Source organism: Python bivittatus, unplaced genomic scaffold (assembly GCF_059951505.1).
Source record: "Python bivittatus isolate LINGU-HERP-01145 unplaced genomic scaffold, Pbiv_v1 ctg000960_np1212, whole genome shotgun sequence".
Lineage (NCBI taxonomy): Eukaryota > Metazoa > Chordata > Lepidosauria > Squamata > Pythonidae > Python > Python bivittatus.
Genome location: NW_028277124.1, coordinates 5,360,213 through 5,377,011, shown reverse-complemented (window position 1 = coordinate 5,377,011; position 16,799 = coordinate 5,360,213). Strand labels below are relative to the sequence as shown.

The 16,799-nt window shown below is 37.3% G+C and overlaps 1 long non-coding RNA gene across 3 annotated transcripts in view; it reads left to right on the top strand.

Moving 5' to 3' along the window:
* LOC148213617 (uncharacterized) overlaps positions 1–14,884 on the top strand; it is a 39,974-nt gene extending 25,090 nt beyond the window's left edge. For 2 of the 3 annotated variants that reach the window (XR_015794224.1, XR_015794223.1), the window contains exons 2-3: positions 52–240; positions 1,677–4,186. This is a non-coding gene — a long non-coding RNA (uncharacterized LOC148213617). Of the gene's footprint in view, positions 1–51; positions 241–1,676; positions 4,187–14,506 lie in introns of those variants that run through there. The other variant, XR_015794225.1, reaches the window with a different exon arrangement.
* The last annotated feature ends 1,915 nt before the right edge of the window (positions 14,885–16,799 follow it).

Genomic DNA, 16,799 nt, shown 5'->3' with positions numbered 1-16,799 from the left:
GAAAAAGGGGGTTGTTGGAGACTGAGTGATGCTACCCTTTCCTTGTCCTAGGCATTCTCCACCTGTGGCCCTCAATAGAAGAAAGTTGGTCCAGTCCTGATCTAAGACAAGAAGGCCAGAGACCGGACAAAGTGTCCCAGCAAAGGAGATGTCAAGAGAGTGAGAATGCTTGGAGAAAAGAATCTTGGTGCACTCAGCTGAATTAAGAGAAGAGATAGCCAGGAAATGGTTGAGAATGGAGTAAGTTGCCTTCTATACACATACTCACTCATTCACATTTTAGCAGTGCTTTTAAAAATGTTATACATTGGTTGCCATTGTAGGTAAGTGCCATTTAATAGTATCATGTTTCTAGAAGAGTATGTGAATAATTCCACAGAAATATGTATAATCAAATACATTGCCATACCTCAGTTTCCTCTTGTCAATCTGCTCTCTTCTATACTATATTAAGAAGTATGCATTTCAGTAAGTTATAAAGACAAGCAAATTATCACTGATAAATTGACTGTGCAAAGTTATAGCCCATTTTTCGAGTCAGGTATAATTTTCTGCAATATTTGGCATTCCTCTGTCACTAACTAGCTTTAACTGGCTTTGTCAAGTTGGAAGTTCAATGGATGCAAACATTCTCACAATGGAGAATTTTTTAAAAATCATCCTGTTTAAAAGCACAGTTTTTAAGCTCTGAAACTGAGCCTTACTATCTTTTCTGTTTAGTGATATTCAGAAATGATGAATGCCAGCAACTCACCTTGGAAAATAGTTGCTAAACCCTGTAGAAAACATTCTCCTTCTTTGTCCACCATTTTCTTTTCCACCAATCCACTAACAACAACATATTAAAATAGAGAATACGGCTAATACATGTTGACTACAGAGAAATCCTAAGGAATTTCTAGGGCCATTCTGGCTTCAGGGAAGGTTCCCAAAACCATTGTGGGGACAAGAACAGCTCTATTTTTAGAGAGGCTTCTCTTATTTTTTCCAGGAGTGATAGGACATACAGTAGGTAAGTTGTCCTATTGTTTCCTTCTACTGTTTGGGCTTGGGCTTTTCATAGTATTTTGGCAGCATGTCAAAGCAGCCTTGTCTTTGATCATTGTTAAGCTGGCCCTTCAAATGGTTACTTAACATGGAAGCATGGCACCTTCTCAAATTGCCTTGAATTTGCATTCTGGGCATCTATATATAGCTGAATCTGAGCGACTGTGTGGCATTGTAATAAGTTATTTGCTACATGGTTTCTGATTGGCTATGGCATCACCTGTATGACTACTTCCAGAAGTAAATATGCCCCTACAGCAGCAAGAAAATAAGGAAAACAATGGCGGCAGCAACCGGCAGTAGGCAAAAAAGGTGAACTTTCTCAGCACTGATGGCTTTCCCTCAGAAAGCATTTTTGGTTTACCAAAATCACAAATTTTGACCCCAACACTGAAATGAAAAAACAAGCTGAATCTGATGTAGCCCTATTTGCTTCCTATCAGCACTGGATTCCCTCTTTGAAGTCTAGTGAAGAGTTTATATCATATTTCTCTAAAAGTAAACATGTGAAGTAATTTTGAAAATTCATATTGTGGGACTAAGTGTCAGAAAAAGTAAAAGGATCCTGGGTGAAATTAGAAAACTTCTTGTCTTTCTGTATACATTTTATCTCTGATCCTTCCTCTCAGGAAAACAAGAAACTCAAAGATACGATTGTTCTGTAGAGGAGCTGCAAAGACTGTACTAGCCTCTGAAATAAGGAGTGGATGTTCTCTGAAAAAAAAAAATCCTGCTTAGAGAAGTCGGCCGAGGGTCTGCTGGAACAATGCTATGGAATGCCCATCTTTATCATGGAAGCTTTAGTGAATTCTCCCATTTCATCTCCATGGATACAAAATTACCCTATCAAAATGCAAATGAAGTCACAGGTGAATGCGGGATTTTTTTTTTCTTTTTCAGATGTCCAATGAGATGTTTAATCTTGAGTAAAGAAAAATGGGTTGCAGTTAAGGCAACTTATTATTGTTTTTTTTAACTTAACGAAACAATTATCATGCAGAACAGAAGAAAAACAGGATTTTTTACTTGAAAAATTAATCTTACAAATTCTTTTCTTTAAGAATGAGCAGTGAAAGCAAACCAAAGCAACTTACAGGCCCATCTATTCCCGTACAGTCCCCCCACCCTCACCCCAGGATCATCAGTGGAATACCTTTTCCAAGTCTTCACTTAACAGCTCTTTGCCAGTTACAGTTGGTTGGTTCAGCTTTCTCTGCGATAAGGCCCACATTGTACAACAAACTACCCCTGGAGTTGAAGCAAACCTCCTCTTTGTTACAGTTTAGGAAGGAACTCAAACTTTACATAATTATCAGCCTTTAATGGTTTCAACTGTTTCACTGTTTTAGTCCTTTTCGTACTTTCAGAGTTTTTAAAAGCCATTGTTTCAATCATGTTTAAGCTGAGTTTTAATGGGATGTCTGCTATTTTAATTCTCTTTTTGAGTCATTAAGGGAATGAGCAGCATCAAACACAATAAATAAAGAAAGGAATAGGTAGATAGCTCATGTGCCAGAATCTCCATATATTTCCCAACCCCATTTTGTGACCCCACAAATCACTCAGTCTGGTACTTGGCAGCAGTACTCGCTCTGTCTCTTTAATTTTCTTCTGACAGCATTATTTTCTCCTTTTTTTCTGGGAAGCAGAATGAGATAGACATGTTAAGACACATAGTTTCACACACAAGATGTGCACACATCTTGAAAGGAGAAAAGCATCCACAAATTTTTACTCCTTCCCTGGTTACATACCCACACATGCATGCTTGTGGCTTTCAGAGATTGAAATAAACATTTTACAAAATTAGGTATAGCAGCCCACCAAAAAACCATTGTCCAGCCTTTTTTTTTAGTGTTTTTTTTTCCTTTGGCAATCAGGAGCCGTGCTTAAAAATGCAATTAATTAGGTTCCTCTCCAAGATCCTAGAGAGTGTGGTGGTGATGTAAAGATGTCCTTGGAAAGGTCAACCCCCAATTTTTAACTCAGCTTTTCATTCCCCAAAAGCTACTAGAGACTTTACGCAGCAGTTTTACAGTGAAATCAAACTGATGATTAGCTGCTGAGTTTGGGTCTGGAGGCCTCTAGCATTATCCCCAATAAATTTCAGTAATTAAACAGTCATTCAAAATTATCTAAATATTAGAATATTTGGTTCATTTTAACTCTCAATTTGACAGTACTTGGTAGCTGGCTTGTAACAGCATTTGGAACTATACAACTTGATACAGTATGTACCAGAGAAAGAACTGATCTAGATTGCTGAGGAGACGAAAGGGTGCAAACATTTTTGACTTGTTTTTCTGCTTTGTTAAGCCAATTTCAGTAACAGTAATTGTTATTGAGGTACTAATCTGGGAAGAGAAACTGGATTTGTTCAAGTTACCTAGGAAACATGGCAGGGAAAGGATTTGAACCTGAAATGTCAATGTTTCTAGACACTATACTTGCCTTTTGTATTAAATAATTTGTATTAAACTGTACTGAATAGTCTAATAGAAATAGGACCAATTGAGATTGCAAGGACAACATGGAGATCATTTTTGGTGTCATCATCATCATCATCATCATCATCATCATCATCATCATCAATAAACTGCTACGACATTCAAAGAAGAGCTTGGCTGAGTATATGTGTATGTGTTTTGTGAAATGGTGATGGGGAGAGAAAAGATTTTAGACAACAGCTTTCATCAATAGTCCATTAACTGCTGGAAGGAAGTGAAATTAATGGAATGGATAAAACAAGGCCTACAGTTCAGTGTAGTTGTACTAAATGCCATATTCTCCACATTGATTTGTAAAAAAAAGTTCCACTCAAAGACTGACAGTCATACAGTTTTGTAGGACAGTGCCAGCATTCCTTTACTTTCTTTATATGATGGGAAGAAGTGCAATCCAATGAATTTAATGTACAACACCATTTAAAAAGTGTTGATGTAAGACCAAGTAAGTGATAGGATACTGCAAACAAATTCATATCACTTACTTTGGTCCCCAAACAGAGCAAACACAGGCTAACAGTCTGACACTGAACAAATTGGTAGTTTTTCCCCCCTTGATTAAGGGATGTAGAAGATTTTTTTAAAAGGGGGAGGGATTGATGAACTTCATGGGAGTCTGCAATAAGTTTACTGGGTAGGGCAAAGATACACTGAGAATGTGATTTTAATTTGTGTATATAGCACACCATTGCTTTCCATGACAGAAACACAGCATAGCAGTCTTAAAACCACTTTCGGCTATGCTATCTTTTCCATAAATTTGTCACCTTTTCATGATCTGTGACAAAGAGGTTGCCATGTTTTAGAACAGGAATTCTATTCTCTACACTGATTGACAGCAATATTCTAGGTCATCAGACAGGAACAAAGTCAGAGATTAAATCTGGGAACTTCTGCGTACTAAACAGAAGTTCTACCATCAGCTGCAGCTTCTCCCTTTATCTTAGAAACATTTTGTAGAGAATAGGTGTGGATTCTGTAAGAAGTGTCTTTTGCAGCAGGGAAAGGAAGAATAGATACTATTACCCAATGTGAGGTGGCCCTGGTCAGTGAAAAGGCAGATGAAGGAATAGATACTTGATGGAATCTGTCCTGAACTGCCCCCTTGTCCTGCTCCAGATATCTATTTATTTCATGGGCTTTAAATTTACCCATGGAAAAAACAAAAGGTAGGTTTGATATACAGATTTATCAAGGTCAGATCTATATATATCTTGGTAGGTCTGCTGTCCAAGCTATGTAGTCACAAGATCAAACAGAATTAATGGTGTCAGATCTCACCATGCTTTAGTTATACTCTACTTGAACTATTATAGTGTACTCTATATAGAACTGTCTTATGCTTGAAGTGTTTAGAAACTTTGGTTCAGAATGCCATGTTCACATTATGAAATGGACTAATGATATGAAACATAAGGGGTTTTTTGAAACAACTCTTCTGGCTAGTACTTTTTTTAGGGAAAAAATGCCAGAGTGCTGATTATGATCTATAAAGTTCTACTGAATTTAGGACTAGATATTTGAAAGACTCCAGTCCCACACGATTTATTGGAGCTTTAAGATCTTTGGAAGAGGCTCTCCTCCTAATCTCACCATCACTGAGGCATGATAGATGGAAACACAAGGAAGGGCATTCTAAGTGGCTGTTCCCAAAGTCTCAAACTGCCTGCTAAGAATTGTCAGATTATCTCCCTTTCTATTGCTGTGTGCAAGGGGGCAAAAGCATTCTTTTACAAGGAGTTGATTAAGCTGGTTTGTATGCTGCTGAAAGAGGTTGTGTGTGTGTGTGTGTGTGTGTGTGTGTGTCCCTTCAAGTCATTGTTGACTCCTGGTGACTGCCTGGACAAATCCATGCAATTTTATCGGAAGCATTTTCAGAAATGATTTGCCCTTGCCACCTTCCAAGGGCTGAGAGAGAGTGACTAGCTCAAGATCACCCAGCTGGTTTTGTGGCTAAAGCAGGACTAGAACTCCCAGACTCTCAGTTTCTAGGCTGATGCCTTAACCCCTACACCAATCTGGCTGTCATGAGTGGGTGCTTTTGTGTCTTTTTATTGCTGTGTTTTAACTGTTTCAATTGAGTTATTATGTTTAATTGTGACCTCTTTTTTAAATTATTGCTAACCAACTCAAGCACCATTTGGGAGGACAGAAACCTAATCAATAAATATTTTTCCTAGATTCCTTTGTCTCTGTAATGATAGGTTCACCTTATAGCCTATCCCTAGGCTCTGTTCTCTAAATAACAGAGAGAGATTCAGATAATACTGCAACAGAGTTATGCACTGCAATAATACAGGAGAAAATACTAATTTCTGAGCAGCTGCATGTTAGACAGCATCAGTACCAAGGCCTGCCCTGTAGTGGGAGAGAGGGAGTTTGCAGGCTTGTTTGACACCATTAAAAATACTCCGCTTCTGATGTCTGCAGGGATGCTACCATCTCAACCCGTCTCATGCAATATCATGTAGTCCTTCCAAGAGCAGTGCAGGAATCTCTTTCATCCCAGCTCTTAATCTTATTTGTTTGGTTCCTGTTCAACTTCCTTCAACTTGGCTAGCATATATTTTCTGTTCCTTTACCTGCTCCTCACACATTCCTAAACTATATGAATTATGAATTTCTGTTTGATGATCAACAACTCAGGGGTGTGATTAGTCTTGATTTGGTCAAGGACTGATTGGTTGGTTGATTCATCTTTCAGTCCATGGTATTCTTAATACCAGATCTATAATTCAAAGGGATCGATTTTCTTCCACTCTTTCTCATTATCCAGCTTTATTACCAGTGGAAAGACCATTGTTATATATATATATATAATATATATATGATAATCTTTGTTATCATAGAAATATTCTTATCCTTCACATTCTTGTTTAAATCTGTAATTGCCTGTCTTTCTCAAATTATTGCCATTTCTTTGCTGTCAACTTTAAGTTTACTGAGCATGCCAGTTAACATTAATGTTACTTTTGTCTTCTTAATATTTAACATTAACCCAGATTTTTCACTTTCCATTTTAACATTCATAATGAGCTTTTCCAAGTCTTCTTTACTTTTGGCTAACAAAAAATGTTTAGAAATCTGCATATCTAAAACTGGTGGTGTTTCAGCTTCCAAGTTTAATTCTACCACCATTTTTATAATATATTCGCTATACATTCAATATATATAGGGATAATTTACAGTACATCTTTTTCTCACTTGCTATTCTGAACCATTCTGTTTCTTCAAATTAAGTTCTTACAGTAGCTTCTTATTCATTATAAAGATTCTTCAAAAGAAGAATTAGATGTTTTGGCATGCTCTGTGCTTAATATATTCCACATTATGCATCTACACAATCAAAAGCTTACTTTGGTCAATAAAGCAAAGTTAGACCTGTTTCTTATATTTTCTTGTTCTTTCTCTGGTCCACTTTATGTTAGCTATGTAATCTTATGTCCCATTGCCTTTGCTGAATCCTTCCTCAGTTGGCATTTTCCTCCCTATGTTCTACTCTTTGGAATATCTTAAGCAAAAGTTTGCTTGCACAAGGAATTACTATAATGGTTGAATAATTCTCTTCCATCTCATTTTCTGTATTAAAAAATCCCCTATTACACTAGGAAACTAGATAACCATATTGGACTACTTTGCAGAGTGTATTATACCACTGTGCCCCCACCCCCACCCTGCAGAAGAGCAGAGCAAGTATGGGTTACTTTGTGAAGCTGGCAAAATCCCCTAATATATCACTTGCTGTTGCATGTATATATGTTTTATCTGCATGTTTTAAAATGTTTAGAAATTCAGACAAATCACCATTATTTTAAAATAAAAACTGAGTTAGAAATGTAGAAACAAATCAGGAACAATTGTCAGCCCTATAGAGTAGATCAGACTATAAAACCTATGCCATATGGGTCTAAAGCTATTTTTATTAGAACAGCTACAGCAACATAGTCTTGCAAGTCTAAATGTGCTTCCCTCCTCCCTCACTTTATCGCTGTGTGAATTAGGATGGGTCTGTCTGAGGCATTTTTCTCAAGTTTGTTTTTTGGAATGGGCTTGTCTGATTGTTGCCTTGGTAACGGATCTTCCCACTGTTCTTCAAGGTCATTCCCTCATGCTCTCTACAACTTGCATCTTGTAGTTTTAGATAAATAAATATGCAATTGACCAATCACAGCTACATCCCCCTTTTTAATGGGGCAGCAACATTTCCCAGCAGGATTTTTTAAAAAGTCTTCTAGGAACTTCCTTCCCCAGACAGTGTACATTTCAATTATTGCTAGGACTTTTGATGTATTGGCTAAAAACATGGAAAAGTGGGAATAGATCTTTCTTACTACATGTTTTGTGTGGTATCAGCTTTGAGAAGAGATAGGGACAAGGTTTTTTTTAAAGTGACAATTGGAGTTATGTCTGATTTCCTGCTCCTTGCTGATGTTCATGTTATACTCTTTGTAATCTTTGTCACCCAGACTAAAATTTTCTCTTTGTTACTACGGAATATAATGCTATCCGTTCCCATGGAACTCAGCATAGTGATAACAGAGGGGAGTAGGTGATGGCACTGAATCAATAAGTAAATGCTACGGTGTCTTTCAACAAGAGATTTTCTGGTTCTGCTGTAACCTCTGATGCCGACTGCAGTGCTCAAGGCATGGAAAGAATAAAGAAGGCATAAAAGTATGGGCCTAGGAAAGGAAGCATTAAAATGAGAAAGTCAAAGGAATAAGGAGTGCTAAAAATGGAGGATTGTAACTGGCATACTGTGTTTCCCTTTTCCTTTTCTTTCTTGTCCCTCTGGTTTTGCATCCCATTCCTCCTGAATACCATTGCAACTACAATAATTTCTAAAATAAAACATTCAACAGCAAGGAGCTATTCCCTTCAGTGTCCAGTTCTTTTTTCCATAACTGTATGTCTACTCCACTTTGCTGTTTCATGTACTATATACTACATGTACAAGAAGAAAATCTATGGGAGCAGTAAAATCTGTTGTTGGTGATTCTTGTGTTGGTAACTAATGGTATGTGGGAATGACCTTGGGGGACAGGGCCCAGAGATGCTGCTAGGGAACGGTCAGACAAATGGTAGCTGAGTCTGCAGAAGGAATGGGAGTGCGGCAAACATCTCAGAAGGAACCCTCCCTAGTTACTTGTGCTGTACAGGCAAGGGGGGAGAGATGTACTTTCAGACTTGCAAGATTCTGTTAAGGTAAACCTTACAATAAAGTTAGAACTAGTACTTCTGGGGGTGCTTTTGTCTGGACTACCTCGCAAGGCTGACAGTAACCTCAGGACTGAAGTATTGCAATGTGCTGTTCATGCAGTAGCCCTTGATAGCACTCCAAACATTGCGGCTGACTTACAATGCAGCAGCAGCATGAGCAAGCAATAGGGCTTCCTCGTTACTGCTCTCTTGAAACAGCTTCATGGATTGTCCCTTGCACTCTGAGCCCAGTTCAAGGTACTCACAACAGTATATTATACAAAGGCGTGAATAAAGCTCGATATGACCTAGGCCCAAGCAATTCATAGGGTCACTTTTCTAGAGCTGTGCACTATTCTGATCTGAAACAGGCAAGGTGCTTCAGTGCCAATGTTGACATATTTGCTTCTGGCACCCCTTGAAAGAAGCTGTACCTTTCCTTAGGCTCAAGCAGGAACAGGAACCAGGCTGTCCCTGAAAATCTCACTTTGCAATTCAGGAAGCTGGGACAGGGTGCAACTGTGTCCATGGAGTCACCCCAAGTTGAGCCTGGCCCAAAGGGGCTGTCCATCTTATAGTCCTAGGTCATCAATGGGACACTTTTGTTTGACATGTTTGACATCAGCAGCAATTTTGTTTTCTGAATGGGGGAACCACATTAAGGAATAAATGGTCACTGAATTTGAAACAAACACTTTTTATAGCAGTGTAAGGAGAGAGTCAAACAATACTTATTTTCCCAGCCTTTTTAATATGGCTGCAGTGCCAGTTTTTTCTGTTTTTATTTTTATTGCTGTTGGATGTTTTTACTGTTTTATATCGTTTTATACCATTTTTATACTATTTTATTGGTTGTAAGCCATCCAGAGTTGTTTTAAGATGGGCAGCTATGTAAATGTTTCAAATAAATAAATAAATAAAAGAATATTGTTGTTTTAACTTTGGTGTTTCATGTCTATTATCATTATCACATTTTATTTTATAATGCTATTTTATTTTTTAATAGATGCAAGGGATATTTTTACTGTAAATGGTCAGCCATCCAGAGTCACTAAGAGAGAGGGCCGTCTATGCAAGCTCTATACAACTCTAAAATTCAGTTCTACTTTGGAACAAGAAGAAGAAATTCAAGGGCCGAGAATATTGGCAGTACCTCTGTCCTAGTTTGCATTAGTTCATTTGCATGAGAGAAGCCCAGGGAAAAGGATTCAAGGGGAAATTGTGGCAGAACATGGACAGCAGGGACAAGGGTATACAGCCAGGAAAAGCAGCTTAAGAGTAGTGATACTCGCAGACACGGATTAGAAATAGTTGGGCAATTCTGTGGCATTCTCTTTTAAGTTTTCTATAGTTGTTGCACAATGTAATCTGAGCTGATAAATTCAGGATACGTATATAAATGCATATCCACTTACAATTTTTACCAAGGAAAAAACAGAGTAGGAGATAAAATACAAAGAGTACTGGAACAATGCAAAGTAAAAAAATCAAAATTTCTCAGATGAGATTTGTTATGAAATAGACTTGTGCAAAAGCGGTAGATTTTCTATATACAAGTTATTCCACCTCCTGTGCAGAAGAACTCAACTCAGTCTCATTGTGATTAACAGAAGGTACATCTGTTAAAATCTATAATGATTATTTGTTATGGAAATATTAACATTTCAATGGGCAAAGCCTAATGAATAATCAAAAATCAGAATAGGTGCTGAGTAAAATTACTACTGTAGTGACCCAGGAGAAAGGTGCATTTTATTGTTCCTTGTTTGTCCTTATAGCTGAAAAAAACAAAATATTATATACAAGTTGATGAAATCAGATTATTGTTGCACAGAATTATTTCTACTGCAGTGGACTACAGGTAAACAGGAAAATCTTTTATAAGATGCTTTTATATATAAAAGCACACTTATTACCAAGGTTGTATCAGCAAATTCTCTCTTTCCTACAATGTACGTCAAAAGAATTAATCACCTTCTAGCAGCAGGTTTGACAGGTTGGTTGGAGACTGCAGTTCTAAAAAGCTTTGCTCCTGTTGTCCCATTTGGGTAAAATGAACAGAAATATCAATGAGTTTCAGAGATACTTTACTGTGTACCCAGCCTGTAAATCTCCGAAGCTGTATTCCATTGTTTTGCAGCCATTTATGGTCTCTCCCATTTCCATGTATTAAAGATTTCAAGGCTTACTTCCAACCTCTTAATTCAGCCTTAATTTATTTCCACCTTCTTAATTCAAAGAAGCGACATAATCCCATATCTAAATAGCCATTTGATAATTGCATGAGTTACAGCATGATTATCAAATGATGCTCAGTTGCTTCTGTTAATGGATTCATTTTTGGTGCTGGTTTTTACGCACTTCAAAGAAACAATGGTACTTGTTGTAAAGTAGTTTTATGGAGAGCAGAAGGAAAAAATATGGTATACAATGAACATATACTAGAATTCTATTCCTCATACATGTAGGGGTACGTATATAATTTAGTTTCTATGTATTTTTATTAAGTATTATGGTTAAAGCAAGCATAACCAATCTAATCAACAGGTCAGTTAATTAAACTGATTGGTTGACACAAAGTTAAACAGTAAAATACACTGTCTGTGTAGGCTCTGGACAGTTTGGTTTGATTATTTTATAATAAACTCTTATTCCTTATATTGAGGTTATTTTGCTTATTATATTTCACTTAATGTCAAATAATATCAAATATAGCCTTTTTCATATCAATGGCTAGTAGACTTTGTTGATTCTTTTCCTAACTAATTCATGCAATCCTCACCAATGCACCTTCAGCGCGTTCTCTCTCTCTCTCTCTCTCTCTCTCTCTCTCTCTCTCTCACACACACAATATTCCCATTCATTTCATCTGGGAATATAGGGGGATGGGGCCTTGGCACAGGCAAGGTGAGTGTCAAGGAATTTAAAGATGACCTTACTGTACTGTAGAAGAATCATTAAGGAGGGACTTGCTGGAAAGTTAACACAGTCCAGGGATGGAAGCGAGTGGTGAGAAACTCAAAATAACCCTGCTTTGATTTTGTTTAGTGTAAGATAGGACAGATAGAAACTTGAACAGTCTTTCAAGGTTCTGTTATTATACTCTATAACAATAAATTAGCATTCCTGGAATCCCTGCATTCTCTGTTTTTTGACCTCGCCTACCTTGAATGGCTGACAGTGAGGAGCTGGTAACTGCTATTGGACAGTCTGATGATTACAATAAATGCAAACCAAATTATTCAATCAATAAATGTAAATATAAATAAGTATGCAATAAATGCAACCAACCTATAGTAGCTGATGAACTTTAGAAGCATCAAATGCAGTGGTTTGGGCACAACTTCCTGATTGATTGCTGTAGAAAACCATGCCCCATGAGTTAGAAAATGCTGTCATCAGCTCCAAAGAAAACTTGGTTGAAGTTATGTGGAAGATCTTATAAAACTTAGATCCAGCCTGATAGAAGTAAACCTGGCCCATGACAAGCAAAAATATAGGAGTATGGGACATGATGTCAGTGGACCTATAGCCGCAGACCATGGACTGTTACCAGATACAAGCCAAGGACCAACTTCAATTATGGCTACGGAAGTGAAGAGTGTGGGCTACTGTATAATCCATTTGTGAAACTGAGAGAATGAAGTGAGCATCACACTTTGCTCAGGAATTCCTCAAAATATTCCTCAAAAAGTCACCAAATACTGAAAGTTTTATTATCTCCTGCCCTCCCCTCAAAAAAGGAGATTGTTAGGTTTGTCGTCACAGCTGAGTGAAACCCAGCACGGGACAGATTGCTAACGGGCAACAAGATTTTCCTGGACACGCATGCTGGTTTTTCCACTTAGCATTGAAAGGCTAATATTTCAGGGAGTTTAATGGATTTCATGTTTCTTGCTGATGTACCTTGTTCCCTTTTCTCCTGAAAACATTTTGTATTTTCTGAGCAAAATATCTTATAAAAGCATTGAAATGTTGCTATGTTTCTACATGAGCACTGAGCATTTGGTAAGCTGTTAAATACATTCATTCAGGTATGAATGTAAACCTAATCAAAACTAAAAAGATTATAAAAGAGAATAGCCTATTGAAAATGAGATAATCCCTAATTAAGTAAGACAACTAAATAAATAATGATTTTAAAACTCTATCTCAGGTTATTTATACAAACCCAGATTTAGGTATTTAAGTGGTAAATGCTGAGTGGAATAGACAAACCATTTTGTATATGACAAAGAAATTTTTTCTTTACTCTACAGATTTAGTCTGTCAAATATTTTGGAACAAAAGAATACATTCAAAGGGCTTTCTTAGTCATTGTTAACACAAGGAATGGGTCCATATTTATCAGATACTCTTTAATGTAAGCTATTGTACCATTTATCCCAATAAGGAGGTTTTTATGACGTCAGCTTTTCCTTCATATCCACAGTATCAGGGTAGAGGAATATTAGAATCAAAAACATATAGCATCAGAATATTTTTGGTACCGGTATAAAATGTATACCTTTTGTACATATGGAAGGAATAGAGTTTTTGCAGTTTTCCAGAGCTGGTTGAAAGGGACCACAAAAAGACTGGTGGGCTATATGAGGTCAGTTGCTTACTCTTGATTTACAGCAGTGTTGGATCTAAATGACTTATTTACATGTGCAGGTCATAGTTGGATGACCTAGTCATTCATCAATAAATTTGCATGTAATACTTCTTTAACCCAAATATATATATATATATATATATATATATAAATATAGAGAGAGAGAGAGAGAGAGAGAGAGAGAGACTCAAGAACTTAGAAGCCCAGTTCAATAATTTACACCCCATTGCTGAATTATTTATTTATTTATGAGATTCCAAGATGTGTAATTGTGAGAGAAACCATAATTATATCTCATACCAATTTCCAATGATGCTCTCAACTGACTTGTCATTCTTTCATCAAGGAATCTAATAAGATTGTATTTTCAAACTGTACGACAATATCATTATTGTCACTTGATGGTCCCTACCCTTGGAAAATACATTGTTGATTTTAACTGAATTCTGAATAGTCAAAACTTTCTGATTATTAGTAATCAGAAACTTATGATATTACTGTTTGACTATCACAATTTGATACAATAAATCAATAACATTCTGATTATCAGATAGATAATAGATAGATATAGATATAGATGATATAGAGAGATAGAGATAGATATTTTAGACAGAGAGACACATACATACAGAGAGAGAGAGATGTAAATGCACTGGAACTTCTCTTGGTTGTTCATTTTGATCATGGTCCTTGTGTTCTGAAATTCAGAGAACCCACTGTCAGCACTAGCACAGGGGACTGAAGGGGACAGGAAAAACTCAATTACTCTTTCTTAATCCTCTCTGAAGCTCAGCTGTTTTTAAACAGGAATAGTAATCTTCCAATTGTTATTATGCCACATAAGAAGTATAGTTCATGGCATTCAGTGATATTTGTTGTTGAATAACCTGTTTAGGATTGCCTTACACAAATAAACTAAGCATGGAGTCTGAGGGGATATAGTCTTTCTATTTTATTTTTGGTGTATCTTGCAAATACAGAAATGTTCAACTCAGTGAGGGGAATAAAATAGGCTATATGAAATCATGTTGAAATGAAATTATTTTGTCAGCATTTTGTGCCAGATTAATCTTCGGGGTATTGGTTTCCAGGCAGCTAAGAGTAACTCAAGATTTTGCTCTATTATATGTAATGTTCATATTTCCTTACCCTGACACAGGAGGAACTTCAGCTGTGATGATTTCCTACCTCCATGCTGGGGAACTGCACCTGTCAAATTTCTGCCTATCTCATCACTATAAAGGTCCAGACTCTTGGCAAGCAGAAAGGCAACAACATCAGATTTGCACTTCTTTTTATAGACTTTAACTCTGCTCCTGTGAACTGCATTTTTCCCTTCCGCACACCTAACAGCTTTCCTATCTCTTAAGATCAAGATAAACAAGGAAGCCCAGGAAAAAGAACCTGCGGGCCGGGCCATCTGTCTGATGTGTACAGCACTGCCAAAGCCAATAAATGGAGACTGGCAACATATATTAGAAAACATCCTAACCTCCTAGCACATGGTCTCAACTGACACAGCATTGCCCTGATTCCCAGAAATCGGCCTTTTCAGGTTAGTCTGCTGCTATTTTATTTTCAGCTATAAAATATTTGATGCTTGGTTTTGCCTTAAAGTAAAGCGAGAACCAGGTTACTAGTTTATCTAGCCTAATGTAACTTAAGTGAATATAAATAAAAGGTCCAACCACTGTCTTACTTGTTTTATTGCACATCCTTTCTGCCCTGAGCCTTATTCCCATATAATCAGGCTACCAGATCTAGGCTGCAAACATCTGGATTGCAGCAGGAGATACCGAAAATTTGAACTCTTTGCTGCCATCTAGGAGCTGCTTGCCAGATCTGGTAAGTTCTTTGCTGCCATCTAGTAGTTGCTCAGGCCAGATCTGGTAGCCTTATAATGCAGCATCCAGTTTTTAAAGAAGGAGCAATTTGTGGAAAGATATCAGGGAGGAAATAATTTGTGCAATAATTCCTGAGAATATGCTGGAAGTCAGTCTCAACTGCATTGATGTTTGTGGAAAACAGAACAAAAAATGGTTACTGATTCCTGGGAAGCTAAACTCTCAGTGCCTTTTGAAAAAAATAATGGCTGAGAATGGGTGATTCAGAGGAGAAATGCAGGGTCTAGGGACAGATAATTGTTTTTAGGAGAATGAAAGTGATTTTGTAATTGCATCGCTTCCCAAATGAGGAAGTTAGGGCACCTCTGAACCAGCCCTTATAGCTAAGTCTTAATATAAGTTTGAATAGTGAATATTACCAGATCATCATCCTTGGTATCTTAGCGTGAAAACTTTTATCTTTGAATTTCTGCAGATTAGGTTACTATAACGTCACTTGATGGGATTATTTTCTTTTTTATGGACAGAACATTGCTCAGTCACATTTAGAATAGTGAAAGCTACCCAAACCGATAGAGCTGAGGGATGTATTTAAAATGTTTTACTTCCAGAGAATGGGTGCTCTGGTTGATTCCATTATTTTTTTTCAGATAGCATTCTGCCTGGCATGACAAGCAGGCCTCAAAAATGTGCAGAAGTTCCAAGTTTTTAACATAAATTCTTAAAAGGAACTAGCCCAAGGCATTTGGGAGCAAGAAGGTGGCCCTCTCTAAAAGGCCCTCCTCCAAAAGCCAGAGGAATGGCAGTAGACTATTTTTTCAGCACTTGAAGTTGAGATGCTGTTTCCACCATCCCAGAAGGCAACATGCTAGCTAAGAAACATAGGGCAGTTTAGAGGCTATATGCCATTTTCTCCAGTGATTTGATGCCAGATCCCAGAATCTGCTGCCTGAAGTGATTCTCTTACTTCCTTGGGCTAAGTTCTTCATTCAAGTGCTTGGTAGAATAAAGCTTTGTGTTTTTATTCTCTTGCTAAGAGGCAAATAACTTGTATTTCCACATTGTGCAGGAGAGACGCTTCCCCTCCTTTGGGATCAATATGGAAATTATCTTCTTAGTTAACACGTAAACATTACACCAAATTGTAGCTTAGTTACTTTTGAGGTCTTATAAAGTTATCTTGTCTGATTTCTTATGAAAAAGATGCGGCTGACAGTGAAAAAAGAGTAAAGAGGGTTTTTTCAGGGTTAGTAAAACTAACACTTTTTTTCTCTTAGAAGATACCTACTTCTGTTCAAGGAGGTGATTACACATAAAAATGTGCTCACATTATTTGTAAAGTGTAAATGGAGCATTGGTAAAGCATGTTGATTCACAAGGGACTGAGAAATGTGTTATAGTTGAAATCAGATTATAAATACACCCTTCCCTATGACCATCAGTCAATTAACAAAATTAAAGTACGTAGGGTCATAGAGCAGGAAGGGTCACTTGAAGGTCACTGAGACCAAACCACTGTCTGTGTAGGAATGCAAACTAAAGCATACCCAAAGGATAATTGTCCAGCCTCAGCTTATAGCCATCCAGTGACAGAGAGCTCACTATCTT